The sequence below is a fragment of the Protopterus annectens genome, chromosome 14.part0, assembly GCF_019279795.1.
Source record: "Protopterus annectens isolate FY-2018-M chromosome 14.part0, PAN1.0, whole genome shotgun sequence".
Classification (NCBI taxonomy): Eukaryota; Metazoa; Chordata; order Ceratodontiformes; family Protopteridae; genus Protopterus; species Protopterus annectens.
This window is the reverse complement of record NC_056748.1, coordinates 966650469-966665380: the sequence shown is the minus strand read 5'-3', so window position 1 is coordinate 966665380 and position 14912 is coordinate 966650469.

The following is a 14912-nucleotide window of genomic DNA, read 5'->3' as shown; positions in this document are numbered from 1 at the left end:
AATATAATGCTAATTAAATATTAAGCAACGCTAAGCATTGCACAGCTCAGCTTACTTGGTGTAAACAATGTGTAGGCTGGCTAACTCAATCTGCCTAGTGGTATACCCATTTAAGCAATGCCAACATTAGGTAACCAGGAGTGCCCATAGCTTAGCCTTTTCAAAACCGTCCAATCATGGGAAAGTGCAGGAAATCAGGCATATGTAAACCCTACAGGCACAAATACTTCCCATAACTGGTTGCAGCTCCCTACTGTAGGCAGAATGGCTGGAGTTGGGGAAGGCACTCAATTTAGAGCACAGTGCTGGGGCACCCAGGAGTCCAGATACATGGTATGGTTCTTGGTAAAGCAACATGAGCAGCAACAACTGCAGGGCCAGTACCAGGGCTCTCAGTATAAAGTGGAGGCTGGAACAGTCTTGCCCGTGACCTCACCAGTGCCACTGGTATCCCCTGGACTGGTGAGCAGGTCAGGCATCATCATGCTGACCTGAAGCAGCGGAGGGGGGTCTCTTGGAGCAGTGGAATCAAGAATCAAGGCAGATGGCCAGTGCCCCAGCACTAAGTACCCATTCTACTATGTAGAGAAACCCACTTACAACTGCTTTAAAGTGCCTTAATCACTCTGTATCCAGCAGCCTGTGTTCTGCCCAGCAACAAAATAAACAGCCTCTGCAAGGCTCAAACCCAGGGCCATGCACACAGTGATTTACCACTAAGCCATGCCAGATATACATAAATCTGATGTTTTCAAAAACACAACATCCAGCCCAGTCATGCAACAGTACAAAGAATGTATACCAACATCTAGATGTATGTGTGGGTGTAAATATATTAATATTTAAACAGATGCAACATATATATACATATATATATGTATATATATATATATATATATATATATATATATATATATATATATATATATAAACATATATACATGCAAATGCCGACATCCACACATATATATGTCAACACCTATATGTCCACATATACACAGCAAGTAACATATATGTACGCAGATATATATCCCTGTAGGTATATATGGACATAGTTATAAATATGTAAGCAAATATATATACCTATATAGGTATATATAGCCATACATCTGTAGATAGTAATGGTAGAGTAACAGAAACATATATGTCCACATGCACCGTTAATGGGGTTGAGAAGCCCAGGTTTATTTAATTTAATTATTTTATTTAAATAGGAATTTAAATTATGTTTCTTTTATGTTTTATTTGGTCTATATTTCATTCCCCTCTCCCCCACCCACTAAGCGGGCCGACCAGTACAGGCCCATCCAACCCAGTATCTCTTTGACCCATACATTCTTTACCCACAGGTCTTCCTCCCTGCCTGCTGCACACACGCAGCCACCATCCCTTCCCTGGTTACCGGCCCATAGCTACCACACCACCACACTTTGCCCACCCTCCGCTCCACCTCCCCTCAAGACTCATCTTGTATGTTGTCCTGACCTAAGTATCTTCAGTCTTCCACACGCTATAGTCCATGCACATATGAACACAGCCATGCTTACCTTTGTAGACATGGTATTACCAGAAAGAAAGTCACCCAATTTTTGGGTTGTCCTGCATGGGATGAATGTTTTCCTGTTAATAACAATAGACTTCACGTATGACTTTGTTTACACCAACAGTTTTATTTGTAGGTATCGCAAAGCATATGTGGTACACAAGGTTGCCCAGTAGGCACACAAAACCTAATAGGAATGTCTAATTCAGGTATACAGGAAACACACAACTCTGGTATACACATGGTACTACAGGTCCCCCTCCTGATAACTAAATTATTGTCTAATGAAGATGCACTGCTTTAAAGTGCCTTAATCAGTCTGTATCCAACGGCCCGTGTTCTGCACAGCAACAAAATAAACAGCTTCTTCAAGGCTCAAACCCAGGACCATGCACACCATACACAAAGTGAATAACCACTAAGCCATGCCAGATATACATCAGCCTGATGTTTGCAGAAACATATCATCCAGCCCAGTCATGCAACAGTACAGAAAATGTATACCAACATCTAGATGTATGTGTGTGTGTAACTATATTAATATCTAAACAGATACAACATATCTATATATGTATATTTAGAAATATATAGAAATATAGAAATAGAAATATATACATGTATATAAATATATATGAACATATATACATGCAAATGCCTACAATGACACATAGATATGTCTACACCTATATGTCAACATATACACAGCAAGGTGCATATATATACGCAGATAAATATCTATATAGGTATATACGAACATAGTCATATATATGTAAGTATATATATATACATATATATATATATATATATATATATATATATATATATATATATATATATATATATATATATATATAGGTATATGTACCCATACATCTATAGATAGCAATAGTAGATTAACAAAACAAATATGTCCACATGCACCATTAATGGGGTTGAGAATCCCCAAACAATATATGTATTGTATGAATAGGCATACTCCCCCCTACAGCTAAACACTTCCACCCTGCAATACACTACTAAGTGTTGCAGATCCCATAACCAGAACCTGACATGACATGGGCACAAGATGTTAACAGTACTACATCCCACCTGAATGATGTCAGGCTGGTATTGGTGACATATCATGCAGTACAGTCTGGCTCCCATAGGACATGTAAAATGTGGAAGCTATCAACATCCCCAGGATACATATACACAGACACATATATGCAGATACAGATATACACACACACACATATATATATATATATATATATATATATATATATATATATATATATATATGGTTCCCCTTGACTTGATCGACACGCCAAAACACCGACGCTCAGAAGACCGACTCCAGAAGACTGACGAGACAGATGATCGACAAGGTGAAATCCCGACAGCCGAAACACCGACATGGGCAACGTGTGAGCGCGACTCGGTAAGTGTGCGATAGTGAGGGATTTAGTGTTAGGGAGTGGACAGGTAAGTGTGAGATAGTGAGGGATTTAGGGTTAAGGTGTGGGAAAGGTGAGTGTGCGGTAGTGTCGGACTTAGGGTGTGGGTAAGGTAAGTGTGCGATAATGACGGAGTTTAGGTTTAAGGGCGGGTTAAGTGAGTTAGGGTTAGGGTGCGGGTAGGGTAAGTGTGCGATAGTGACGGACTGTAGGTTTAGTGGTGGGTTAAGTGAGTTAGGGTTAGGGTGCGGGTAGGGTAAGTGTGTGATCGTGACGGACTGTAGGTTTAGTGGCGGGTTAAGTGAGTTAGGGTGCAGGTAGGGTAAGTGTGCGGTAGTGTCAGACTTTAGGGTTAGGGTTTGGGCTACGGTTAGTGCATGTATAGTTGTGTGTAATGTGTAGTTTATGTTTTGTGTGTCGGTGTTTTGGGTGTCGGTGTTATGGTGTTCGGTTTTGTGAGTTGTCGGTTTTGTGCGTTTTCGGTCTTTTGGTGTCGGTGTTTTGGGTGTCAGCTTTGTGGCATGTCGGTGTTGTGATAGGGATCCATATATATATATATATATAGATGTACATGCGACTACAAATACACACACACAACTTGAGCAAGAGGGGGTGTATAAATACTTGGGAATTGATGAAGGATCAGCAATAAAACATGAACAAATATGAATAAAGCTTAGTAAGGAGTACTTTAGAAGACTTAAATTAATCCTGAAAACAGCATTGACACCTAGGAACAAGATCCAAGCTATAAATCAATTTGCTCTTCCTGCCCTAACTTATAGTTTTGGAGTGATTGACTGACCCCAAAAAATTGTTGGATATTAAAACAAGAAGGATGCTTCATGCTCACCAAATGATTTATAAAAATCAGTGTATACCAAGAGTATATATTCCCCATTCTTTAGGGGGGGTAGGCCTCTTTGAAATTGATTACATGTATAGATCTGAAATTGTGGGACTTCACACATATCTACTAACCTCACAAGATCCAAATGTGGTGAAAGTTTTGAAACATGAGGAGAATAAATCTAAGATGACATCTCTGCTTAATTTAGCAGAAGCATATTGATGTCAAGCAGGAATGGAAATCAAACCAGAAGTGGATAAAAAACAGGCAGCAATTGAATGTGCTAAAAAACAAAAGAAAGAATATAAGGTTAAGGACCAGGAGAGAAGGCAAGAAATGCAGAAAAAACATAAATATAGTTACAAGTATGGAAAACTTCTGGAAGATCATCATGTTGATCAAGAACAAATGCAGGAATGGTTAAGGAGAGGTGAATTTACATCAAGAAATGAAAAGTTAATATTGGCAGCCCAAGATAGTGGGCTACGTACATGCTGGTTTACTAAGTTCATTGAACATGTGGGAGAAACAAACATATGTAGGTTTTAAGGAACTGAATTGGAAACAGTCACACACCTTATTGCTGGTTGCGACTCTCTAATGGCAGAGGGACTGTATACTGAAAGGCATAATAATGTGGTGAGACTATTACACTGGAGATTGTGCAAACATTGTGGTATCGAAGTGGCTGAAAAACACTGGAGAAATGAGCCACAGAGAATCATAAAAAATGATGAAGCTTACATCACATGGGATCACCCAATACCAACAGTCCAAAAGATAGATGCTAGAAAACTGGACCGTGGTCCAAGAAAAGAAGATAAAAGTAGCATTGATCATTGAAATCGCCACACCTAGTGACTACAGTGTATTGCGTACAGAGAGATACAAAGTCATAAAATACCTCAATCTGCAGGCAGAAATGAGAGCCATGTGGAAGAAAGATACCCAGACAGTTCCAATAGTAGTAGGAGCAACTGGTCTTATAAAAAAGAATTTACAATCGTATTTAGATATGTTACCAATTCGTATAATACCATATGAATTGCAGAAGGAGTCATTACTGGGCACATTGCGGGTGCTGCGAAGAGCACTTTTGGCTAACATCAAAGAGTGAAACAATACTAATTTCATGAACTTTAATCACACTTTGACTTAGGAATGGGGTCCATTCCATTCATGGTATTAGAAACCCAAAAGACTTGGAGAAATTAAAAATGCAGAGATATGTACAGTAAGATACATATACAGAAGGTGTACAAAATATGGAACAGCCACTATGCCTACAGTTCACACCTGAACAACTGGACACTGTATGGGCCACCCATACAAATGACAATCCTTGCCTGCAACATATACACACAAAGAGTTCATAGAAAAAAATACCACACACAGGTTTGCAGAAATGGAAAACCTTTATTTGTGCACTGTTACAGTTCTATATACTATTGCTACTGTAATTAGGATTGTCTTCACAGACATGGTGTGTGTGGGAGGTCACATCTGCTTTCCACATGTGTCCCATTGCCTACTGACAGACATCCTAAGGACATCATAGTAAGGTACCGCTGCTAGCACATACTGCCCCTGTTGACTGCAGCAGAGATATTGGCCAATATGTGTGGATGTTCTGACACGCTCTGTACAGTCCAGAGGTATACACATAACCCCTTAGTGCAAAACATGTGTACCATGCCTGAGAATATGGATGTTAGCAGCCATGTAGATGGGTATAACACATAATGACTGGTATACATATCCCACCATAGGTTATGCATTCACACACCCCTGTCTGGCCTGACATGTAATAACCACTGGTACAGGGGTGCCATGGCCACATACTACCCACTAGATATTGACATACATCTGTACAGCATCCCACTGCTCTGTCTGACATACATGACAGTTAAGGGAGGCCCAGCAGCATTACATCTGGCAAGTATCTGCATATGACATCTCACTGGGTAAGTACACTAAGCTGCTAGGCATGTAACAATGCACTGTGCAGGCTACAGGCAGACTGGCTCAACACTGGCCTACATCTCCCATGGGGGAATGCACATGTACCTGCATATATAGCAGGCTGTACAGGCATGTCACAGCACAAGGTAAGATACACCTGTGTGAAAGTGCATAACCACAACCAATGAGAACACAGCCACAGCCACATATGGCAAGCTAGCATAATATTACAGTATATGGACTATCTGTTCAACACCATCCTTATATGTGCCACTCACACACTAACCCTACATATACTGGACCACTACACAGTTTGATCTGATGGCCAACTGTGGTATGGGACATGTGTGTGTATGGCCTTACAAACATGTAAGCCAATATGGTAACATACAATGGAGCAGCATATCACATCAGATAGGACGGGACCTAGGACGATGATAACAACCACAGTCTGTAAACAGGCCAAGGTACATATTAACAATACACACACACTGTCGACATTCACCATGAGTACACAGACCTCACTACTGTACAAACAACCACAGTGTGTCCAGGTTATGTCATCACATAACATGTGTAGCAGTCTGGTATCTCACTGGCTTGTTATCAGATATGATGACACTAATTATGGTGTACAGCACACATGCACCTCTTAATGCATGACATATGTACAAATGTTGACTAAGTTGTGGCTAGAAGCACATACACAGGGCCAATAGTGACACGTTGCTATGATAACATCACACATTTACTGTTGTAACAGGGTTTGTTGCAACATATGTCCTATGAGGGATATGAAGTCAGTAACTGTCATGGCTTTCACCATCTATAGACTGCAATCCTCACAATACCTTCTGCAGTTCACAGATACATGTTCTGTGGGTAACACATGAACCAAAGGCACCACACACTGCCCAGTCTGCAGATAACCCTACAGATGGGGAGTCCTCATAAACATACAACTGACATGGCAGGTATTAATACATGTAGGACAGCCATATCCACACACACCCTGTTAAATCAACATTACTCCAAATGCAGTATAGCAGCACTTACAGTCTGTAGTCAGGTCAGGCACATCCCCCTCCTGTGTGTTGGCCTGTTTCCACAGTGTATATTGTCAGAGGTAAATCTCCACTCCATCTGAGATGCTGTTTGCCAAACAACATAATGAGTTCCTGCTCACAGTGAGTGAAAAGGACCAACACAAACATGATGTTCCTAGATATTGGAGTGTGTTTCCATGCAATTGGCTGTGGGAATGTTACCACAGCTGTTCCACATGCAATCAGCTAGGGGAGGGCTGCAATTCATGCAGAGGCCATCAGCTGATCATGAGCATTACCAAAAATACACATGCTGCTGCCTAAGAAAAGCAGGTATAGGTCTCCACATCCATCAGTGAGGGAGTGAGAGAGGCAGACAGAGGCATTGACAAGTCAGGGAGGAGTGGGAGAGTAAAACCTAAGCATGTTTGTGTCACACACCGACCAGTACAGGGTATCAAACCCCTGATGACTATGTAGTGCTATCACAGTCCTATGCAGTTGTTGGATGCACCACATAGGTTACCTGTTGTGGAGTCTGCAGAGCATATATGTGATGGTGAGTGACATCTGCTATACAGTACATGATGTACACGTTCCTGTCCACTTGAACAGGTGCCAGCGTCAACACAGCCACACTCTCACAGGGACGCACACACATTGACACACTTGCCAGGGCCAGGGATACAGCTCATCACTAGTGAGATTGCCACAACACATTTCTGTGCAGGTATCACATGCACCACACGGGTCATACAGAGGTTATATGGGCAAAGGGTATGGGGAGGTGTCTGACATCAGACAGCATGCTACAGTATGCCACTGGGAGTTGTCGTGAGTGTGGATGTGATCATACGTATCATACAACACATACAACACATACAACACACACACAGGGTGCCAGGACTGACACGCATGGGTGCATTTCTGCACGGGTATGTGGTGAGCGACTGTGCCAGATGGCTATACAAGGCTAGGTGATAGGTATACCTTGGCATCAGGCCACATGACAGTGGTCTGCATTGTGGCTCAGGCCTGTGGTTTCTGCATTTACCCACACAGGTGGGTATTGTATCCACCATCCAGTCAACTGGATGGCTATTGCATGTGGCCAATGCTGTGCATCGTTTGCCATGAATGTGTTCCCTACTCCATGACATGGATGGTGTCTGGGATGTGCACACCTCCCACATGCATGTACAGTGACATGTGGAACTGTATCTGGGGTGTCGGGCCCATGTTGTGTATGCAGAGTATCATCAGATGTGCCAGTCTTGGCCACCTGTGGCAGGAACTGGTAATGGACAGCAGGTTCACCCTGCACCTACATTGATAGCATGCTAACGACATTCCCTAGCATCAGTGGCATCTGTCCATACAGGGCATGTTTTCAGGTATGGTATGTCCTTTGTGGGTCACATCTGATGGCACCACAGGTGTTGCAGGTGTCCAGTGGGGAACATGGAGAAGGTGCACTGTCTGCATGTATGTGCCTATTATACAGATGGATAGGGTGCCATGCCCCTGTAGGCCACTGCAATCACTCCATAGTTACTATCAGTCATAAATATGCAGTGTACTACACACATATTGGCTGTTGCCTCAGCATGTGTGTGTGTGTGTGTGTGTGTGTGTGTGTGTGTGTGTGTGTGTGTGTGTGTGTGTGTGACATGGGTTGAGATTGTGCTCTGGGTAATACTGGAGTTGCTAACTGTGATTGCCTGGTCGTGATGTCACATGCATGGGTATGGAGTTGCACCCCAGCCTCTCGGCTATTTCACATCTGTTATCTCTGTACAGTGGACATTGTGATATAGGGCCACCATAAAAGACATTTGCAAAACCTACCCCACATTGGGCCCCGGTGCCTCACACACACTCACACACACACACACACACACACACACACACTCCTGTCATGTCTGGGAGTTGAACCGCTACCTAACTAGTTTATTACACTACAGCACTATACAGTTATAGTACACACCACAGAGGTTACTGGAGTACTTCTTCCCCAAAGGTGTATTTCACATTGGATGACATCAGCAGGACTGCCAAAGTAGGCCATTGGACATGCACTGAGTGTGACTAACCTAAAAGGCATTTTTCCCCACACAGACATTGAAACACATCCACAATCAACATGTGAGGGTATAGAACCCCTAATAGAGGTCAATATTACACTACAGCAGTATGCAGTTATGGCACGTGCTACGGAAATTACTAGGCTACATCCTTCCCAGAGATGTATGTCTAAGTGGATGACATCAGCAGCCTTGCCAAAGTAGAGCATACAAATTGTATGGAGTGTGAATACCTTAAAAAGCATTGTTCTCTACACAGACAGAGTCAGACAAACACATGCCATGTCTGGGAGTAGAACAGCTACCTACCTAATTTATTGCAGTGCGCAGTTACAGGACACACTATAGAGATTACTGGGCTATAGCTTCCCAGAGGTGTATTTCTAGGTGGAAGACATCAGCAGCCTTGCCAAAGATGAGCATTTGAATTGTAGGGAGTGTGACTACCCTAAAACGCATTGCTTTCTATATAGCCACACAAAGTTGACATGTCTGGGAGTACAACAGCTATCTATCGAATTTATCACACTACAGCAGTATGCAGTTACAGGATGCACTACGGAGACTACTGGGTTACAGCTTCCCAGAGGTGTATTACTAGGTGGATGACATCAGCAGCTTTGCCAAAGATGAGCATTTGAATTGTAGGGAGTGTGACCACCCTAAAAAAGCATTGCTCTCTACACAGAGAGACACACACAGTTGCCTTGTCTGTGAATTGAACTCCTACCTATTTTATCACATTACAGCAGTACACAGTTACAGGATGCACTACGGAGATTACTTGGTTACAATTTCCCTGAGGTGTATTACTAGGTGGATGACATCAGCAGCCTTACCAAAGTAGAGCATTTCAATTGCAGGGAGTATGACCACCCTAAAAAGTATTGCTCTCTACACAGACAGACACACATGCAAACACAGTTGCCAAGGCTGGGGTTAGAACTCCTACCTATCTAGTTTATCACACTACAGCAGTACACAGTTATGGGACATGCCACAGAGATTATTGGGATACAGCTCTCCCAAAGGTGTATTTCACAGTAGATGACCTCAGTAGTCTTGTCATAGTGGGGCTATGGGGAGGGCAGTGTGTGTGCATGGCCATAACCCATTCATCTAGGGGTTGACATGCCACATGCGGGCACAACCTGGTTCATATTCCACAGGTATGTGTATACAGCTGTTAGATGACTAATTCCTTGAACAGTCATGTTGCACAGCTGGCACATGCACCACATACGCTGTAATGCTGACAGATACCGGTGGCTAGTATCTGCAGTGTGTGACATCAGACCCTCGTGTGGTTGTGGCCCTTTGACTGTGTGCTGGGTGGGAGAGCCCTGGATGATTCCTTGTCACAGTCACCCTCTTCTACACATATATGTATGTCTACCTTTATCCTTACATATCTGGCTGTATTCCTATCCACTGTGTGTGCAAAGCATGTGTGGTGGGTACTGAGGAGTGTCTGCACTAACATCTGTGGCTGCCAGATATGTTTGGTCCACTGGTGTTTGCAGACATGGCTTTCATGTGTTTAAGTGTGTGAGCATGCCCAGTATGACCTTTCAGTATGTTGTTGACTGACATTGCATCATTACTCTAGGTGTGTGGGCATGCCCAGTATGGTCATCTGTACTGAATGTGTTGATCAAGTCCAGGTAGTTTGTACTGCAGTGCTGCCCTTTGTGTTGTACACGTACAGGTAGCATGCTGTCGCTGCAGGGTATCCATTGGTCATTTAGCATGGACTGTTACTACATTTCTGCATAGGATGGGGGGCACACCTGACTATTTCTACATTTTTACACAGGATTGTAGGGGGGCACACCTGACTGTTAGTATATGTCTACGTAGGATGGGGGACCACACCTGACTATTTCTACATTTCTACACAGGATTGGGGGGGGGGACACCTGACTGTTACTATATTTCTATGTGGGATGGGAGGCACACCTGACTATTTCTACATTTCTACACAGGATTGGGGGGCACACCTGACTGTTACTACATTTCTATGTAGGGGGGGCACACCTGACTATTTATTCATTTCTACACAGGATTGGGGATGGGGCACACCTGACTGTTACTATATTTCAACATAGGATGGGGGGGCACACCTGACAATTTCTACATTTCTACACAGGATTGGGGGGGCAGACCTGACTGTTACTATATTTCTACGTAGGATGGGGGGCACACCTGACTATTTCTACATGTTTACACAGGATTGAGGGGCACACCTGATACCTGTACACATTTGCTAGGACTGTATTGGTATGTCGTGTACTCCATGTCAGTCTGTAGTCTTACCTATTGTGCTGGCTAGAGGCATACCAGTGTACTACAGATCATAGCTTTTAATTACCTACATATTAGTTTCTGACTTCCTTCCCTTCAGAGCTGACATCACTGCCTGACCTGCTGTAGTCTGTCTGTGTAGGCCTGGGGGGTTACCAGAGGCCATAGCACAGCCTTTGTTTGTGTTTGTCTACACCTGTCCTGCTGGCTGTGACTGTTGTTGGATATGTGACTGACATGTGTGAGTCACTTACCTTGTGGGTGTCCCAGTATTGAGGGTGGTGCTGCAAGGCTGCCTATGTCGGATGCACATAGTACACTCCCTACACACAGTTAGGCACAGGTAGTGTAATGCCTGGCATCCCTTTCACTGTATGTGAGAGCCGGAGAGAGGTGTTATTCCCTGGGTCTCCAGTGTAAGTGTATGTGCTATGTGTTGCCTCTTTGCCAAGGCCAGGGCATACTTGGCATGACTCCTTCTGCCTACTGGGGCAGGTTCAGGTTGTTCCTCCTCCGAGTCAGTCTGTGCCTGTGAAGGCCTTGGTAATGGTCGGGGGCTGTGTGGCCCTACCTCGTGCTGTTCCTGCTGCAGCTGTTTCCGCAGGATCATATTGTGTAGCATGGCACATAAAAGGACAATTTGGGTACATTTAGCTGGTGAGTACTGCAAGACTCCACCGGATGTGTCCAGGCACCGGAACCATGACTTGAGCATCCCACACACTCTACTATAATTCTGGTCTGTGCGTGTGCTTCATTATGTAGATCTTGTTTGGGTGTGTGTGCATTTCTGATGGGTGTCATCAGCCATAGCTCCAGTGCATATCCAGCATCCTCCACTAGATGACCATGAGGGATGTCCCCATTGGCAAATCTCTGGTACAGCTGCATCAGATGCCAGATGTGGGAACTGTGATAGCTTCCAGGACAGCCAGCACACACATTCATTATTATGTCCTGGGCATTGCACACGACCTGGCAGTTGATGGAGGGGAAGCCCTTGCAGTTGATGTAGACCCTGCCCCACTCACCGGGTGCTGCTTTGATGCGTATGTGCATGCAGTCTATTGCACCCACTACCTCAGGGTATTCTCCTATTTGGTGGAACAGTTGCATATTGTTGGCCAACGCCTCACGGGTGTTGGGGAAATATACGTGCTCACCGACATGTGCTGACATGGCACCCAGGAACTGGTGGAGTACCCTGGATGCTGATGCCTGTGAGATCCCCTTCATATCCCCAGTTGGCCTTTGGAAGGTACCTGTAGTTAGCATTCTTAGGCCTACACATACCTTGGTATCCACTGGGATGGGTTTGCCTCTGTTAGTTCTGTGTGTGAGGCGTGGCTGGCACAGCTCAACAATTTGCTGTAGGAGGTCTCTGTCCACCCTATAGTGCTCCACTATCTCCAGCTCATGTAGCCCCTGGTAGGTTACCCTTGGTCTGTACACTCTTCTCCATCTTCTCACTGTGGGTTGGTCAACAGCATTCACATCCTCACCACCCTCAGCTTCTTCCACAAGTTGTATGATAGCTATTGCAGCCCCTATCATTTTGCTATTGTGAGTGTTACAAGTTCCACGCTTGTTTATACCGGTGGTGTAGAGTGTGGGAAAAACCAGAGAGGAAGGTGTTTGCTTAGTTTATAGTAGTGATCTGGGCTGGGCTGGGCTGCTGCCTGTGTAATTCTCTGATTCTGATACATTTCACCTGCCAGCTATGCTAGTTCTCCTTGATTACCTTCATACTGCTGTTTTCCCTTCCCATTGCCTTCTTGTTTAAGGCCGTGTGCACACTGTGCAAACAGAGTGCTCAATTGTGCACACTGCTGCTGTTTTGTGGTTTAACCTCTTTTTTCTTCCTGTAAAACCTGGTGCACAGCACACACACCCACTTAGGCTTTGTAAAGAGTGCTATGCAGGTTTAGACACATCCCCTAGCTTAGTTAAGCTAGGAGCAAACCCGAGCCACAGGGCTCCAATCCGCTTTCAGTATGCCTGACACACACCCCTATGATGTCAGCTAACTCCTAGGCTTGCACCAAGCTGTTCCTATTCTTACACTGTTAGTACCTGACTAGCATGCTGGGGAAAACTGGGATTCACTATCATTCCCCTCATTTGCATAGGATGCTAATGCATAGTTACATGTCTAGCACTAAGCCTCCCCCCCCTTAGCAACCACTACTCACTGGCCATGTTGTCTTCTACCTGCCATTGACTTGCATAGCAGAATAGTGATTTTAGTTAGACTGCTTATTTTAGGTTTATTTTATTATTTTCCCCCGATCCCATTTCCGCGCTACTGCCCTACACTTAAACAGTCGAGATTGGCTAAAAAAAAAAGTAAAAGTTGATCTTTGTATTTATTTTTATGTTTGCAATGCCAATGGCCTTATACTTGGCCATTGGCATGCTTACTACATGATATGCAGCGTTTATTTGGGGCTGTCATAGCTCCATTTTGGATTTTGCAGAAATGTACTCGGTTACTAACCGAGTACATTTCTGCAGTTAGCACTAGTCTTGCACAGACTGTTGCAAGCTTCTTGGATTGCAAAATTGCCTCATTTGCATGGATTTCACCTGCAAATGGGGTGATTTGCATACCAGGGCTTAGTCCATCCAAGATTAGTGCAGGAGCGCTTGTGCACGCCCCTGCAGGCTGTTCCTGGATCGCACGGCAGACATATTGCCTGCTTGAGCTACTGCACCGATCTTGCACTCCATCCAAGCTTTTGAGAATCTGGGAGTCAGTCTTTGTGGATTCAGAACATTTGTTTCAGAAAGAGCTTTTTTGTAAAGTGGAGATTGAGACCACAAGAAAAATAGGAGAGTTTTTTTACAAGCCTCCAGTCAGAAGGGCTGCGAGATGATTACTAAAGGCTATGACGGTTACTGAGTGAACCAGAGAATGGAAGTGATGCTTCATGAGGAAATATTGTGGACAAGGTTCAAAGGGAGGAAGAAGAAGTTGTTTTACAAAAAAAAACAGTAGAGAAGTTATGCATAAAGAAAATAAAAGAAAACTTAAGTAGAGGCACTCACAGAAGGTGCAAGGAAGAAAGACAAGATAGAAATACTGGTATGGTAAAGAAATATACTGTTGGAATACAAGAAAAAACAAGAAAAAGAATGAAACAGGTATGATAAATGGGACAGTGTTATAACTCCATTGGGCATTAAAGTGTAAGAGATAAGAGCTTTCATTTTAAATAACAAAGAAATTGCATTATTTTTGTGACTGAACAGAGTATGGAAAGACCAAAAAGAAAACCGTTCACATGTATATGTTATTAAACATTTAATAGGGAGTTGAGGATTAAGTTGCATATGCAATTCAGGGCTGATATTGAAAAACTGCATTGAATAATTATTTGGAGGAAGCATGCAATAAGTTATGGGCATTAAGAATGTGTATGATAGAGGCCTATGGACTGGGGGATAGGAATGTAGTGGAATATTAAACTTTAAAAATGAAAGAACTGTGCATATTCCAAGTATTATAAATATTGAGGGAAATAAAGATGTTGGAAAATATTGGGGACAAGTTAAGATATGTTTTATTTATAGAAAAGAAGGACATATTAAAGACAAATGTGATAAAAGACAAATGTTTTTGTGTGTCGTTAAGTATGACATGATACAAAAAATGTGAAACAAAATACTCTAAATGTAATCAGT